Raw genomic sequence first — 18,689 nt, 5'->3', positions numbered from 1 at the left:
TTGGAAAAATGTCTTCAGTGTGTGTAACTGATCTTTGTTCTCCACAACCTCTCTAATAAAGTATAGAAATTCATCAAATGACAAGATTGACCTCTAAGCCTATTCAAGACTCTGGAAACAAGTTTATGTTAGGTACAAGTTATGTTAGGTTATATTCAAGCTTAGAGAAGTTCAAGAGAAAAATAACATACGTGAGGAAGTGCTGGTGCCACAATCAAGGAAAGAAGTCATAGGATTTTAATTTCAATTCCGGTTACTTACAGGTTATTATGAAGGAACTTTCAAACGTCAGTTTTTTCTCTGAAGGAAGGAAACTCACAATAAGAGGTCAATTTTATCATCATTACTCCCTTGAGAGTCTTCATATTTTCTATTATATTATTATGACACTTCCCACTTTTGATCTTTTTTTTTTCATTTGAAACAGGAAAAAAATGAGAATTTTGACTGTTTAGAAAAGTTTAGCTAATTCTCTTTTTATCTGGGTTTAGCAAACTCAGCAAATAATGAGTTAAACTGTTAGTCTGAAACCATGTGAATTTCAAGGGAAATTAAATCTTTCTGATTTAGTTATATATTACTCATTCAAATATTATTTGGTAGAAAATGCTTGATGTCCAGGACTTCCAGGAAGATGGCGGAAGAGCAAGATGCAGAGATCACCTTCCTCCCCACAGATACACCAGAAATACATCTACGCGTGGAACAACTCCTACAGAACACCTACTGAACGCTGGCAGAAGACCTCAGACCTCCCAAAAGTCAAGGAACCCCCCACGTACCTGGGTAGGGCAAAAGAAAAAATAAAGAGACAAAAGAATAGGGACAGGTCCTGCACCAGCGGGAGGGAGCTGTGAAGGAGGAAAAGTGTCCACACACTAGGAAGCCCCTTCGCGGGCGGAGACTGCGGGTGGCCGAGTGGGGGAGCTTCGGGGCCGCGGAGGAGAGCACAGCAACAGGGGTGCGGAGGGCAAAGCGGAGAGATTCCAGCGCAGAGGATCGGTGCCGACCAGCACTCACCAGCCGAGAGGCTTGCCTGCTCGCCCGCCGGGGCGGGCGGGGCTGGGAGCTGAGGCTCCGGCTTCGGTCAGAGCGCAGGGAGAGGACTGGGGTTGGCGGCGTGAACACAGCCTGCAGGGGGTTAGTGCGCCACGGCTAGCCGGGAGGGAGTCCGGGGAAAAGTCTGGACCTGCCGAAGAGGCAAGAGACTTTTTCTTCCCTCTTTGTTTCCTGGTGCGAGAGGAGAGGGGATTAAGAGCGCTGCTTAAGGGAGCTGCAGAGACGGGCGCGAGCCGCGGCTAAAAGTGCGGACCCCAGAGACAGACATGAGACGCTAAGGCCGCTGCTGCCGCCACTAAGAAGCCTGTGTGCGAACACAGGTCACTATCCACACCCGCCTTCCGGGGAGCCTATGCAGCCCGCCACTGCCAGGGTCCCGGGATCCAGGGACAATTCCCCCGGGAGAACGCACGGTGCGCCTCAGGCTGGTGCAACGTCACGCCGGCCTCTGCCGCCACAGGCCCGCCCCACACTCCGTGACCCTCCCTCCTCCCAGCCTGAGTGAGCCAGAGCCCCCGAATCAGCGGCTCCTTTAACCCTGTCCTGTCTGAGCAAAGAACAGACGCCCTCCGGCGACCTACACGCACAGGCGGGGCCAAATCCAAAGCTGAGCCCCTGGGAGCTGTGAGAACAAAGAAGAGAAAGGGAAATCTCTCCCAGCAGCCTCAGGAGCAGCGGATTAAAGCTCCACAATCAACTTGATGTAACCTGCATCTGTGGGATACATGAATAGACAACGAATCATCCCAAATTAAGGAGCCGTGTGGATAAAAGGCTCTTGGTGCTGCGGCCAGGAGTTAGTGCTGTGCCTTTGAGGTGCGAGAGCCAACTTCAGGACACTGGTCCACAAGAGGCCTCCCAGCTGCACATAATATCAAACGGCAAAAATCTCCCAGAGATCTCCATCTCAACGCCAGCACCCAGCTTCACTCAACGACCAGCAAGCTACAGTGCTGGACATCCTATGCCAAACAACTAGCAAGACAGGAACACAACCCCACCCATTAGCAGAGAGGCTGCCCAAAATCATAATAAGTCTACAGATACCCCAAAACACACCACCAGACGTGGACCTGCCCACCAGAAAGACAAGATCCAGCCTCATCCACCAGAACACAGGCACTAGTACCCTCCACCAGGAAGCCTACACAACCCACTGAACTAACCTTAGCCACTGGGGACAGACACAAAAAACAACAGGAACTACGAACCTTCAGCCTGCAAAAAGGAGACCCCAAACACAGTAAGATAAGCAAAATGAAAAGATGCAGGAGCAAGATAAAAACCCATCAGACCTAACAAATGAAGAGGAAATAGGCAGTCTACCTGAAAAAGAATTCAGAATAATGATAGTAAAGATGATCCAAAATCTTGGAAATAGAATGGAGAAAATACAAGAAACATTTAACAAGGACCTAGAAGAACTAAAGATGAAACAAACAATGATGAACAACACAATAAATGAAATGAAAAATACTCTAGATGGGATCAATAGCAGAATAACTGAGGCAGAAGAACGGATAAGTGACCTGGAAGATAAAATAGTGGAAATAACTAATGCAGAGCAGAATAAAGAAAAAAGAATGAAAAGAACTGAGGACAGTCTCAGAGACCTCTGGGACAACATTAAACGCACCAACATTCGAATTACAGGGGTTCCAGAAGAAGAGAAAATGAAAGGGACTGAGAAAATATTTGAAGAGATTATAGTTGAAAACTTCCCTAATATGGGAAAGGAAATAGTTAATCAAGTCCAGGAAGCACAGAGAGTCCCATACAGGATAAATCCAAGGAGAAATACGCCAAGATGCATATTAATCAAACTGTCAAAAATTAAATACAAAGAAAGCATATTAAAAGCACCAAGGGAAAAACAACAAATAACACACAAGGGAATCCCCATAAGGTTAATAGCTGATCTTTCAGCAGAAACTCTGCAAGCCAGAAGGGAGTGGCAGGACATATTGAAAGTGTTGAAGGAGAAAAACCTGCAACCAAGATTACTCTACCCAGCAAGGATCTCATTCAGATTTGATGGAGAAATTAAAACCTTTACAGACAAGCAAAAGCTGAGAGAGTTCAGCACCACCAAACCAGCTCTACAACAACTGCTAAAGGAACTTCTCTAGGCAAGAAACACGAAAGGAGGAAAAGACCTACAATAGTGAACCCAAAACAATTAAGAAAATGGGAATGGGATATCGATAATTACCTTAAATGTAAATGGACTAAGTGCTCCCACCAAAAGACACAGATTGGCTGAATGGATACAAAAACAAGACGCATATATTTGCTGTCTACAAGAGACCCACTTCAGACCTAGAGACACATACAGACTGAAAGTAAGGGGATGGAAAAAGGTATTTCATGCAAATGGAAACCAAAAGAAAGCTGGAGTAGCAATTCTCATATCAGACAAAATAGACTTTAAAATAAAGACTATTACAAGAGACAAAGAAGGACACTACATAATGATCAAGGGATCGATCCAAGAAGAAGATATAACAATTGTAAATATTTGTGCACCCAACATAGGAGCACCTCAATACATAAGGCAAATACTAACAGCCATAAAAGGGGAAATCGACAGTAACACATTCATAGTAGGGGACTTTAACACCCCACTTTCACCAATGGACAGATCATCCAAAATGAAAAGAAATAAGGAAACACAAGCTTTAAATGATACATTAAACAAGATGGACTTAATTGATATTTATAGGACATTCCATCCAAGAACAACAGAATACACATTTTTCTCAAGTGCTCATGGAACATTCTCCAGGACAGATCATATCTTGGGTCACAAATCAAGCCTTGGTAAATTTAAGAAAATTGGAATTGTATCAAGTATCTTTTCTGACCACAATGCTATGAGACTAGATATCAATTACAGGAAAAGATCTGTAAAAAATACAAACACATGGAGGCTAAACAATACACTACTTAATAACGAAGTGATCACTGAAGAAATCAAAGAGGAAATCAAAAGATACCTAGAAACAAACAACAATGGAGACACGACGACTCAAAATCTATGGGATGCAGCAAAAGCAGTTCTAAGAGGGAAGTTTATAGCAATACAATCCTACCTTAAGAAACAGGAAACATCTCGAATAAACAACCTAACCTTGCACCTAAAGCAATTAGAGAAAGAAGAACAAAAAAACCCCAATGTTAGCAGAAGGAAAGAAATCATAAAGATCAGATCAAAAATAAATGAAAAAGAAATGAAGGAAACGATAGCAAAGATCAATAAAACTAAAAGCTGGTTCTTTGAAAGGATAAACAAAATTGATAAACCATTAGCCAGACTCATCAAGAAAAAAAGGGAGAAGACTCAAATCAATAGAATTAGAAATGAAAAAGGAGAAGTAACAACTGACACTGCAGAAATACAAAAGATCATGCGAGATTACTACAAGCAACTCTATGCCAATAAAATGGACAACCTGAAAGAAATGGACAAATTCTTAGAAAGGCACAATCTGCCAAGACTGAATCAGGAAGAAATAGAAAATATGAACAGACCAATCACAAGCACTGAAATTGAAACTGTGATTAAAAATCTTCCAACAAGCAAAAGCCCAGGACCAGATGGCTTCACAGGCGAATTCTATCAAACATTTAGAGAAGAGCTATCACCTATCCTTCTCAAACTCTTCCAAAATATAGCAGAGAGAGGAACACTCCCCAACTCATTCTACGAGGCCACCATCACCCTGATACCAAAACCAGACAAGGATGTCACAAAGAAAGAAAACTACAGTCCAATATCACTGATGAACATAGATGCAAAAATCCTCAACAAAATACTGGCAAACAGAATCCAACAGCACATTAAACGGATCATACACCATGATCAAGTGGGGTTTATTCCAGGAATGCAAGGATTCTTCAATATATGCAAATCAATCAACGTGATACACCATATTAACAAATTGAAGGAGAAAAACCATATGATCATCTCAATAGATGCAGAGAAAGCTTTTGACAAAATTCAACACCCATTTATGATAAAAACCCTGCAGAAAGTAGGCATAGAGGGAACTTTCCTCAACATAATAAAGCCCATATATGACAAACCCACAGCCAACATCGTCCTCAATGGTGAAAAGCCGAAAGCATTTCCACTAAGATCAGGAACAAGACAAGGTTGCCCACTCTCACCACTCTTATTCAACATAGTTTTGGAAGTTTTAGCCACAGCAATCAGAGAAGAAAAGGAAATAAAAGGAATCCAAATCGGAAAATAAGAAGTAAAGCTGTCACTCTTTGCAGATGACATGATACTATACATAGAGAATCCTAAAGATGCCACCAAAAAACTACTAGAGCTAATCAATGAATTTGGTAAAGTAGCAGGATACAAAATTAATGCACAGAAATCTCTGGCATTCCTATACACTAAGGATGAAAAATCTGAAAGTGAAATCAAGAAAACATTCCCATTTACCATTGCAACAAAAAGAATAAAATATCTAGGAATAAACCTACCTAAGGAGACAAAAGACCTGTATGCAGAAAATTATAAGACACTGATGAAAGAAATTACAGATGATACAAATAGATGGAGAGATATACCATGTTCTTGGATTGGAAGAATCAACATTGTGAAAATGACTCTACTACCCAAAGCAATCTACAGATTCAATGCAATCCCTATCAAACTACTACTGGCATTTTTCACAGAACTAGAACAAAAAATTTCATAATTTTTATGGAAACACAAAAGACCCCGAATAGCCAAAGCAATCTTGAGAACGAAAAATGGAGCTGGAGGAATCAGGCTTCCTGACTTCAGACTATACTACAAAGCTACAGTAATCAAGACAATATGGTACTGGCACAATAACAGAAATATAGATCAATGGAACAGGATAGAAAGCCCAGATATAAACCCACACACATATGGTCACCTTATCTTTGATAAAGCAGGCAGGAATGTACAGTGGAGAAAGGACAGCCTCTTCAATAAGTGGTGCTGGGAAAACTGGACAGGTACATGTAAAAGTATGAGATTAGATCACTCCCTAACACCATACACAAAAATAAGCTCAAAATGGATTAAAGACCTAATATAAGGCCAGAAACTATTAAACTCTTAGAGGAAAACATAGGCAGGACACTCTATGACATAAATCATAGCAAGGTCCTTTTTGACCCACCTCCTAGAGAAATGGAAATAAAAACAAAAATAAACAAATGGGACATAATGAAACTTAAAAGCTTTTGCGCAACAAAGGAAACCATAAAGAAGACCAAAAGACAACCCTCAGAATGGGAGAAAATATTTGCAAATGAAGCAACTGACAAAGGATTAATCTCCAAAATTTATAAGCAGCTCATGCAGCTTAATAACAAAAAGACAAACAACCCAATCCAAAAATGGGCAGAAGACCTAAATAGACATTTCTCCAAAGAAGATATACAGACTGCCAACAAACACATGAAAGAATGCTCAACATCACTAATCATTAGAGAAATGCAAATCAAAACTACAATGAGATATCATCTCACACCAGTCAGAATGGCCATCTTCAAAAAATCTAGAAACAATAAATGCTGCAGAGGGTGTGGAGAAAATGGAATCCTCTTACACTGTTGGTGGGAATGTAAATTGATACAGCCACTGTGGAGAACAGTATGGAAGTTCCTTAAAAAACTACAAATAGAACTACCATATGACCCAGCAATCCCACTGCTGGGCATATACCCTGAGAAAACCATAATTCAAAAAGAGTCATGTACCAAAATGTTCATTGCAGCTCTATTTACAATAGCCCAGAGATGGAAACAACCTAAGTGTCCATCATCGGATGAATGGATAAAGAAGATGTGGCACATATATACAATGGAATATTACTCAGCCATAAAAAGAAATGAAATTGAGCTATTTGTAATGAGGTGGATAGACCTAGAGTCTGTCATACAGAGTGAAGTAAGTCAGAAAGAGAGAGACAAATACTGTATGCTAACACATATATATGGAATTTAAGAAAAAAAAATGTCGTGAAAAACCTAGGGGTGAAACAGGAATGAAGACACAGACTTACTAGAGAATGCACTTGAGGCTATGGGGAGGGGGAAGGGTAAACTGTGACAAAGCGAGAGAGAGGCATGGACATATATACACTACCAAACGTAAAATAGATAGCTAGTGAGAAGCAGCCGCATAGCACAGGGAGATCAGCTTGGTGCTTTGTGACCGCCTGGAGGGGTGGGATAGGGAGGGTGGGAGGGAGGAAGACGCAAGCGGGAAGAGATATGGGAACATATGTATATATATAACTGATTCATTTTGTTGTGAAGCTGAAACTAACATACCATTGTAAAGCAATTATACTCCAATAAAGATGTTAAATTGAAAAAAAAAAAAAAGAAAATGCCTGATGTCCAGAAACCTTATGAACCATTTTATCATCTTTTTAAAATTTGATTCAGGAAGTTGATTTTCATGGGTAGTAAATAAAGTTTATATCTGGAAAGATGAAACTGCAAAGTCTATCAATACGGTTATTGTAGTTTATATCACCAATTTTTCCAAACAGATTTGATATGGCTCACAATAAAAGCATTTTCAATAGGGCAGTTAAAAATAAAGGTAAAAATTGAGGTAAAAAGATGTAAAGAAAAAAATAATTATATGGGGAGAATTGTGAAATATATTAAATTTGTTCTGAGCTTTCCGACCACCGAAGCAAAAGGCAAATCAAATCATTTTACTTGGAAGCAATCTGACAGTTGGCTCTATCTTCATCTTGGATAGCACAAACATCATGAGAGCAAAAGCTAAGCAAAGAAACCAACAAACCAGGACCACCTTGTTTAGCAATAGTTTCCAAAATAAATGAAAACTGGAGCCTTCTTATGAAGTACTTCTTAACAGAAATAGTTTAAATTCTGTTGTTTGAAATCATAGGAGAATTTTTTTTTTTTTACCATAAACAAACTGAATGAAAACTGGGTTATTTGGTAATGGTATGAAAGTTTTCATTAAGTATCTATTTAATTTTTATTTGGATATACATTTGTTTTAAAACCTAGACTTCTTTGCAAACTTCTTTTTTTTTGAAAGCAAAACACTGGTCTTTAAAAAATATATATATTTTTTACTGCGTCTTCCTTTAGTTGTACTACTATTATGTAATTTAAAAATCAAAAGAAACTTTAATTTTGTTTCTAGTTGCTAATTACAAAAGCAATACATCCCTAATTATGCAAAGTCAAGAATGCCTACATAAAGAAAACATGCAAACAGAGGAAAATCTCATAATTATACCTGTCTATACATAACCATTAATGACATCTTTCTCAACCCTTTGAGTATGTGTGCACATTTTATAGCATAAAGTTTTATTGTGTTTTATTTGTTAAAACTAATGGAACTTGAATTTGGAATATTGATACAAAAATCAACTGCAGAAATGCACTAATTTTACTGGATTAATACTGGTAGATTTTATTTGCCATGTGTTGTTCAGGGACTACAGCTTAAGGAATTTGACAGATAAACTTTGAACTCATATATTAGTAAGGGGAAATAAAGGAATAATTTAGATTACTTAGCTATAGAGAAGAAACTGTTTTTGGAATTAAAAGACATGCAATCACGGGGTTAAATTATTCTGAGTTTTTTTCTCAACTTTCTCTGGCTTTCCCTGGTTTTCCTGCCCCTAGCCCTCCTCCTCCCTTTGGGCTCCCTATTCCATCTTCCTTAATTTATATTTCCTTCTAGCATTATCACTTTCTAACTTCCTATGCTACTTACTTATAAATTTGGTTACTTATTTTTCCCTATCAACAGAATGTAAATCCATGAGGACTGCTGTTTTTTTTTTTAAATATTTTGTTCACTGATGTGTCTAGATAGAGCAGAGCCCAAATAAATAATTTAAAAAATTGATCAGTTCAATATTGTCTTTATAATATTTAACATTATTGAAATAGACTCATTTGATGAAGAAAACCCCCTAGACCCTCAGGAGCAGCAAGTCCATGGCACGCATGCCACTGCTCCCCCATCCTACCTTATGGCAGACTTCATAACGTTCACAAAATTCTTTCAGTTCTAATCAAGCACAACATTCTTTCCTATTAAACTTGGGCATAGCTACATAATGCTGGCTAAAAAAGTGTTTTAGACAAACACTACCAATTGAAAAGAGTTTGTACCCATTTGCCATCTAGTTCTAGAAGGAAGATACATACTTCAGGGTTATCTTAACTATAATTGTGGGAGTTTTCATTTATTAATACATTTGCAAAACTTTTATTGGGTACCTACTGGTTTTATTACTCACTTAAACATTCAGGATACGAGTGTTAATATTTATTTAGTGCCAACCATGTGTCAGGCACTGTTCTAGGTTCTGGGGATATGGCTATGTTGTGATGTAAACAAATAATTATGCTATATTATAAATATAATAATAGGTACAAGGTGCTATAGGCACACATTGGTGGGTGTTTGTGGGTAGATGAAGTGAGGAAATGTCAGTGGAAGAAACGATACTTGAGCAAAGTCTTGGAAGAGTAAAATAATTTTTCCGAATAGGCATTTTCATAACAATTTCAATAGGTGATAAAATAAAAGCCATGATTTCATTTATTTAGTCCTTACAATAAACAACCCTTACATAGGCACTTTATCTGTGTTGTCTCATTTAATTCTTACATCAGGGCTCCCTAAGTATTCTATTTTATATATAGTATAATCAGTTACCCATCTAGGATGTGACAGAACAGACTGAAACCCAAGTCTGCTCTTACCCACTGCACCATTCAGCAGAAGAGTAATTAAGAAGAAATAGCAGGATAAAAAACTGAAAAATTTCCTAAAAGGCCTTATGTGTCTTGATAATCTTTGAACTTTATCCCCTAGGCAGTGGGGAGTTATTAAAGATTTAATCCGATACTTAATTGAAAACCCAGAGGAGAGTAGTAAAGAAACCGAGAAGAAAAATATTTGAGTGCTTGCTACATGCCAAATAATTCACATTCTTAGTTTATTTTAATTCACAAAACAGCCCTTGTAAATGCCATTTTATAGAAGATAAACTTGAGACTTGCAAAGATCAAATAATTGCCCTATGGTCACACAGCTCAGAAGCGGTAGCAGTAGGATTCAAACCTAAGCCTGACTTTAAAGCACCTGCTCTTTAAGGTATGCTCTGATTCTTCCTAAGAAAGTCTAACTGATGAAGGCGGAAAAGTAAGCAAGAGTGAGTAAATGTTTGCCATTTGGCCATTTCTGCTGAATTATAGTTCCAATTAAACTTTCCCAGTTGGTATTAAATGATTGCCACTAAGTATGCTTTTATAGATGAGTTGTCATTAATATACTTTTTAAAAGTATAAAAATATTTTCCCCCAATATATTTTTACTTATTGCTTTTAAATTGATTTTTTAAATTGTACCACCAACCGTTATTGATTATCTACTACTATTCTTATAGCAGTACATTTTTCTCACCCTATACAATGACTATTACAAGATGAGTTGATTTTCTCCACAGGTTGGAGAAATAAAATAGGAAAAGACAAACCTTTTCTGTCTTTTCAAGGATAGAAAGAAAAGCCTAACCTATTTGCTACTTGAATTCTTCTTTGTCACCTATGTGATCATTGACAAAGGAATTTATTATAATTTTAAAATTTCTTTACTGAAATATAGTTGACATAACAGTATTATGTAGCTTCAGATGTACTACATAGTGACTTGACATTTATATCCATTATGAAATAATCACCACCATAAATCTAGTAATCATCTGTCCCCATACAAAGTTATTACAATATTATTGACCATATTCCTTATGCTTTATATTACATCCCTGTAATTTATTTATTTTGTAATTGGAGGTTTGTACCTCTTCAGCCCTTTTACCTATTAAGCACCACCACCACCACCACCACCCTTCCCCCGCCCCCGACACACACACCCCTCTGGCAACCAATTGTTTGTTCTCTGTATCTGAGTCTGTTTGTTACCGAACTTTCAGTCAGGCCCCAACAAGGGTCCTCCTACCTGGTGTCGTTCGTGCCAATAGATGGAAACCAAGTTCAGTTCAGAAGCAAAGGAAAGCCTTGTTCTTTGATCAGAAAATCGAGAGGTGTGAGGTCATGCTCTAGAGCACTTACTCTCCCCAACAGGCCATGGGCAGGGCTGCTTTATACGGATCTCGTGGCCGGGGGTGGGGAGGTGGGAGGGGGCGGGGTTCTTGCAGGGCGGGCACAGCTGCGCTGCTCACCTTCTAGATGGCAGCGCAGAGCACCACGCCTCCGCACGCAGCCCGCGGCCGCCATCTTGAATTGCAGTATCCGTGCAGGCCAGCCAAGCGGAGGCGTCAGGCGCAGCGGCTCCGTGCTGGGAAGTCTAATCCAACGTGTGAGGTGCAAGGCCTCTGCACAGGCAAGTGAAACCAGACCATGCACAAAAGAAGAGGTTAGACCTTATCTTATCACCTAGATTCCGTCCTATGTTTCCTGGGAATTGTTAATGGGCTTTGCTGGTGACAAATCCCTCCTCTGCCTTTTGCCCTGCGCCTCATTCTTTTTTTTTTTTTTTTTTTGCGGTACGTGGGCCTCTCACCGCTGCGGCCTCTCCCGTCGCGGAGCACAGGCTCCGGACGCGCAGGCTCAGCGGCCATGGCTCACGGGCCCAGCCGCTCCGCGGCACGTGGGATCCTTCCGAACCGGGGCACGCACGAACCCGCGTCCCCTGCATCAGCAGGCGGACTCTCAACCACTGCGCCACCAGGGAGGCCCGCGCCTCATTCTTGAGGGGCACTGAGGGTGCAGTTTCAACTTCTGTAACTGCTTCCTGCTGAGTGTGGGCACCGTCATACCCCCAGGGAGAGGAGCAGCACTTCTCCCCAGCTGGCTTTAGACATGTTTGATTGTCCCCGGGCCTGAGCCCTGATGGTCCGTATCCCTGAGCACGCACCATTGGTAGTTTTATAGATTCTAACCTTTTGGAGAAAAGGACACCACGCAATTTAAGGTACATGGGCCCACATATCAGCAAGAGAACAATGGTTATTAAGCATCCCAGGAAAGGTAGAAACTAAGTGACACAGGAGAGGGCCTGTTTTACCCTGCTCCACATTTTTCGGCCAGGTTGGGCTGGCTGCTTCTGTTAGCCAAGTTGCTTTTTCCAGGAGCCTGTCTGTACTTTCTCCAATCAGGCCACTTGCATTGATGTAAAAGCAACATGATGTATTTTTGGCCAGTGGACAGATTCCTCCCTGGTCAGCTAATAGATCATCTAGGGCAATTCGTTTATCCCAAAATCTCTACTGCTTGGCAAGGCAAAGAGGGTTACTTATCTTTTGTTGTTTTTCGGAAAAGGAGTTTTAGGTCCAAAAGAGATTCACAGGAGTAACCGGGGTGGGGGTGGGTGGGATGTCCGTTGCCCCGGGTTGTCTCTCCAAAGGTTGGGGCCTGGATGCCCTCCTCACTCAAGTATGATATACGCATGGAGTGGTCCCCTGCAACTTTAGGGCAGCACGGGTGGTTAGAATCACCAAGTGGGGTCTGTCCTCCTTAGGAGAGAGCTGATCTTGCGGGCTGCTGGTTTTCCAGGTTTTTAGGTTCCCTCAGTCTCCTGGCCAGAAGGGGTGTGCGGCCAGGTCAGTGGGTGTAGGCGGCACCTGGTTACCGAATTCCGTGAGAGATTTCATGGTTTCTGCTATGTGAAGGGGCATATTTAAGTTGTTTCATTTCAAGGAGGTTAAGGTGTCCCTTCTCTCAGGCTTGGGGAACGGATCTATCATACATGAATTCAAATGCACTTACCTTTAACTTTACCTTTAATGCGCTTACCCTTGGGGCCAAGCGCATGCAGAGCAGGGCAATCAGAAGCGATGTAATCCAGCTTTCTTGAGTTTCCTGACATAGCTTGGTTAAGGCCCATTTCAAGTTCTGATTGGATCTCTCCAGTTTCCCTGAGGATTGGGGTCTCCAGGCTGAGTGCAAGGTCCGTTTTATGCTCAGGGCACTCGTTATCCCCTTCCTCACTTGAGACACAAATGCTGGACCATTATCACTTTCTAGGGATCCAGGGAACCCAAACCTGGGGATTATTTCTTTCAGTAATGCCTTAACCACTTCAGCTGCCGTTTCAGTTCTAGCAGGGAATGCTTCTATTCACCCAGAAATGTGTCCACTAGCAGCAAGAGATACGTGAAATTGTCCAGTACTCTCAGCGTGACAGTGAAATCAGTCCGCCAGTCTTCTCCAGGATATGTCCCTCTGGTCTGCATGGACCTTATTTGGGGGCCTCTGGGGGGTGTGGTTTTGGGGTTGTTCCTTGTGCAGATGGGGCATGTCTCCATTATCTGACTGATTATACTTTTCATGCCAGGAGTTACCATAACCTCTACTGACTAATTTTATAGGGCTTTCCTTCCATAGTGAATTCCTTGATGGGTCTCCCTGATGGCTTGGCAACCTACAGTTTGGGGAAAGAAGTGTTGTCCATGTTCATTAACTAGCCACCCATAGCTCCCTAAACTTCTAGTGAAGTCCCATTTTGGGTCTTTGTCTAATTCTTCCTTTGTGTAGATTGGGGAATAATTGAATGGATCTAGCCTTTGAGCTATGAGGGGTAGATGCCAAAATCTATGTATAGGTTTTTGTTTTTTGATTACCATGAGATTTACATATAACAACACATTTATTATATATATATATTTAGGTTGAATACCTTTTAAGTTCAAACACATTCCAACAACCCTACAGTTTACCTTCCCCTTTATGTTTAATGTTTTTGATGTCATGTTTTACATTTTTTTTGTTTTGTGTATCCCTTAACTAGTTATTGTGGATATAGATGATTTTACTACTTTTTTCTTTTAACTGTTCTTTTTACTTTATAAGTGGTTGATCTATTATCTTTACTGTATGTTTGCCTTTACCAGTGAGATTTTCCCTTTCATAATTTTTATATTTCAAATTGTGGTCTTTTCTTTTATGCTTAGAGAACTCCCTTTAACATTTCTTATAAAGCCGGTTTAGTAATGCTGAACATTTTTAACTTTTGCTTGTCTGTGTAACTGTCTGTCCTTCAAATCTGAATAATAATCTTGCCAGATAGAGTACTCTTAGTTGTAGTTTTTTTCTTTCACCATTTAGAATATATTGTTCCATTTCCTTATGACCTGCAAAGTTTATGCTGAAAAATCAGTTAATAACCATATGGGAGTTTCCTTATATGTAAATGCTTTTCCCTTGCTGATTTTAAGCTCCTCCATCTTTAATTTTGACCATTTTAATTATAGTATATCTTGGTGTGGACCTGTTTGTTTTCATCCTGTTTGGGACTCTTTGTGTTTCCTGGACTTGGATGTCTGTTTTCTTCCCCAGGTTAGAGATGTTTTCAGTTATTATTTCTTCAAATAAGTTCTCTGCCACTTTTTCTCTCTCTTCTCCTTCTGGGACGCCTGTGATGTGAATGTTAGTACACTTGATGTTGTCCCAGAGGTCTCTTAAACTATCCTCATTTAAAAAAATTCTTTTTACTCTTTTCTGTTCAGCTTGGGTGATTTCCACTACTCTGTCTTCTAGATCACTGATCAGTTCCTTTGTATCATCTAATTTACTGTTTATTCTTTCCATTGTATTCAGTTATTGTATTTTTCAGCTCTGGTTCTTCTTTATATCAATATTTTCTAACTTTTTGTTAAACTTTTCACTGTGTTCCTCTATTCTTATCCTGAGTTCAGTGAGCATCTTTTTGATTATTACCTTGAAATCTTTATTGGATAGATTGCTTATTTCCCCTTTGTTTAATTCTTCTTCTGAGGTCATATCTTATTTCTTCATTTGGAACATATTCCTCTGTCTCCTTATTTTGCCCAATTCTTTGTATCTATTTCTAAGTGTTAGGTCAGTGGGTTACATTTCCTGATCACGGAGAAGTGGCCTTATGTAGGAGAGGTCCTATGGGACCCAGCAGCATGCTCCCCTCTTGTCACCAGAGTTATATGCTCTAGGAGTGCTCTTATGTGGGCTGCATGTGCCCTTCTCGTGGTGGGGCCAACTACTGTAGGCACACTGGTTGGCAGGCCTGGCTCCCAGCCCAGTTGACTACAAGAACTTGACTTTATAGTGGCTGCAGGTCCATTAGAAGGTGAGGTAGGCTTTCCATGTGATTGGCTGAATGGATGGGCAGAGGGGTAGGAGGCGCATGTTGGTGCCAGCCTGCTAGAAGTTTGGGCCAGGTCCCCGTGTGACCTGGGAGGGGTATATGGAGCTGGTGCTAGCTAACTGGTGGGTGGGGTTGGGCCCCTGCATAACTGTCTACGTGGCCCAGAGTGCTCTGGGCTGGTGCCCACTTGCTGGCGGGGTAGGTAAGCTCCTGGTGCTAATTAGGCTAGAGGGAGGATTCCAAAATGACTCTTGCCAGTACCAGTGTTATTGCTGTAGAACGAGCTTCCCAAATTGACTGCTGCCTGCATCTCCGTCCTCAGGGGGCGTCCCAGGTGTCTCCTCTCTTTGGGAGGGTCTCCAAGATGAACAAATGGGTCTGACTGAGGCTCCTTTCAGACTACTTCCCCTGCACCAGGATTCAGAACATGTGAAATTTTGTGCACACCCTTCAAGAGCAGTCTTTGTTTCCTGTAGCTTTCTAGCTCTCCTGAACATAAGCCTCACTGGTTTTCAGAGCCAGATGTCTTGGGGGCTTGTCTTCATGGTGAAGGACCTTTATGCTGGGGATTCTGATGTGGGGCTTGGAGCTCTTGCCCCTTGGGGAGGACTTTACAATTGTGATATTCCTCCCATTTGTGGGTTGCTGACTGGGGTCCTGACTATACCACGTCTCTGCCCCTCCTATTCATCTCATTGTGACTATGTCTTCTGTTGTGGAAAATCTTTTCTGTTAGCTTTCAGGTTGTTTTCATAGATAGTTGCTTTGTAAGTAGTTGTAATTTTGGTGTGTCTGTGGGAGAAGGTGTGCTCAGGGTCTTCCTACTCTGCCATCTTGACCGCGGTAACTGTTAATATTTTTTAAAAGTTCAAGGGATTTCTGGTGTTTGTTGGAGTATTTATGGGCCACTTAAAGATCTGTCCCTGAAAAGTCTGAGTTCTATCCTTGCTCAGCAGGTCTACCCCTATGTTTGCAGGCCTGGGGCAAGAGTTCAAATTGAGGTCCACTAATCATAAGTTTAAATACTTAAAAGTTATCAAACTAATAGACTGTTGCATAATATATACTCTGTAACTCCCTTGACAAATATAGCTTCATAATAGTTTGGAAGGGCAGGTTATAATTCTTGGACTCTTTGGTGATATTGTGGCCTGCCCTCCTTCAGTTCCCACCTCCAGTTCCATCCTGCACTGCAGGGACCTTGTGGTTAATTCTATCCTTAGTTTAAACAAAACAAAACAAAAATAGCTGGCTTTGGCCATCTGTTGGTCTTTGGTTTGTAGTCTTCCTTTAGGAGGATAGACCTAGGAAGAATCCCACCCACGTTCTGGAAGAGAGCTTGGGGTCATTTGGGCAAGGAAATCTGGGGTTCTGGGTATCCAGAGTGTGTAGGAGTGGGGACATGGGTTCCAGAAGGGGCGTACTCTATTTTTGGGTAGATTCCTTGGCTCTGGAGGAGAACCAGAGTGTGAGGTCTACAGTGTGAGGTCCAGGTCATGGGCCACATCTGCCCTGGCCAAAGAGTGGTTCTGCCTTTCAGTTTTGCATGGCAGTTTTGCATGGCAGTTTTGCATGGCCATGATAGAAGCAGACTCTGGCCAGTCACAGGTGCTGGCAGGTGAAGGACAAAGTAGGGTATAGCTAGTACTTTTTCCTACCATATATTACTGAATAACTAAAAAAAAAATTATCTCGATATGAAGTTTCTGGCAAAATTCTCAGCAGGTGTTTGGAATCTCATCACCCTTCCTTCGCACTGACTCTCTTAGCCTGGAGCTCACTCATCAAACTGTGAAATTGCCTGAATTATTCCATGGTTTTGCTCTTCCTTAGCTTCAGTTATCTTGATAATTCAAGAGGATGTAACTCTTTAATCTAGATTTCAGATACTTGCCGTTCAATCTCCTCTATTTTTTTTTTTTGACTTGGTTTGTTGAATAAGTCTTTGGATTCATGATTTTCTCTAGACTTAGAATTTAAAGGAAGATATTCTTTATCCACTTTTTTAAGTTTCAAGGTATATTTGCCACCATGGAAAAAGACATGTAAATACAGTTACAGAAAAATACATCAAGAGTTATTTTGGATATTATGTTGATTGAGAAAAATAAAATTTTATTTCTCTAATTTAATAATCATTGTTTATTTCATTCATAGAGGAGAAAAAATTAAGTTCTTGTGTGCTAAGTTTAAATATACTTTAAGGCAAAAAATTAATGTATAATATTACATTATATTAATATATATCAGTCTTTAACTTGAAGATAGTTAAAAAGCAAACTTGAAAATATTTGCTTTGCTGTGTAGACTTTTCAACAGTTATTTTTAAAGACTGAGGAATTAAGCACCTGTCATTTTTGCCAGCTGGTGTAGATGTTAAAAATTACTGTCACTCTTCCGCCTGCTACTCTATTTTGCACCTGCTACAACTTGAGTTATGGGCATCTTACACATGGTAATTTAATAAGGGTAGGTCCCATGACAGTGTACTAGATTGTTATCCCATGGGGAGTTAAAGCAGTTTTATGAGGTCTTGAGAGAAAAATATTAAATATGAAGCTTGAGAACAAAAAATTTAGTGCCTTGTAGACATCACGTTTTTCTAATTGAAAAGTGTTAAAGGAGTGTAGAAGATGGGAAATTTAGCCACATATTCCAAAGCAAAAATTACCCTTTTATGATTGGACTGTTTGTACCAGTCAATTTCTCTACATGCTGACATTTATAATTTTTAAAAACACATTTTATTTCCTGATGTAACAACCAAATATAAATATGTATTGAGAGCTACTCTGTTCAGCATGGTATGCATGAGCCACATGTGGCTGTTTATATTAATTAAAATGAGATACAATTAAAAATTCAATTCTGCAGTCACACTAGCCACATTTCAGTCAACAAATGTGGTTAGTGATTACCATACAGAACAGTGTAGATAGAAATTTCCATTTTTACTGAAGGCTCTATTGCATAGTGCTGTGTGAAATATCCAATTTCTGGTCTTAGGCAAACTTAGCCTTAAAGATCTTGAGGCCATAGTAAATTCTCCTTAAAAGAATGATTGTGATGTCCCAACATCATCTTGGCTACAGAAACTTAGGTCAAAGTTAAAGCTGTTGGCTACTGAAATCTGAGTGACCCTTGCTAAAGATAGGAGCATGATGACCTGAAGTGCCCGACATCAGGACAAAATTGTTTCAGGTTCCAAAAATGTATAGGCAGGCAGGTAATTTTCAGAGATTTTGAAATCCCATATATTTTAAGGATATCTTTTTAGAGAGTGGGAGAACTATTTATCATTTCATCTCTTCTAAAAATCCAACTACTAACTTGCAAATTCTGCTTCTATTCTAAAGGAAAAGTGATACATGATAGCAATATGATATGATGAAGTGAGTTTACACTATAAACTTGTCTATCAATTAATCTTATCATTTAGAGCATGTATTTAAGATCGGTGCTTTGTGACCACCTAGAG

This window comes from Pseudorca crassidens, chromosome 6 (genome assembly GCF_039906515.1).
Source record: "Pseudorca crassidens isolate mPseCra1 chromosome 6, mPseCra1.hap1, whole genome shotgun sequence".
Classification (NCBI taxonomy): Eukaryota; Metazoa; Chordata; class Mammalia; order Artiodactyla; family Delphinidae; genus Pseudorca; species Pseudorca crassidens.
Note: the sequence above shows the minus strand (reverse complement) of the source record.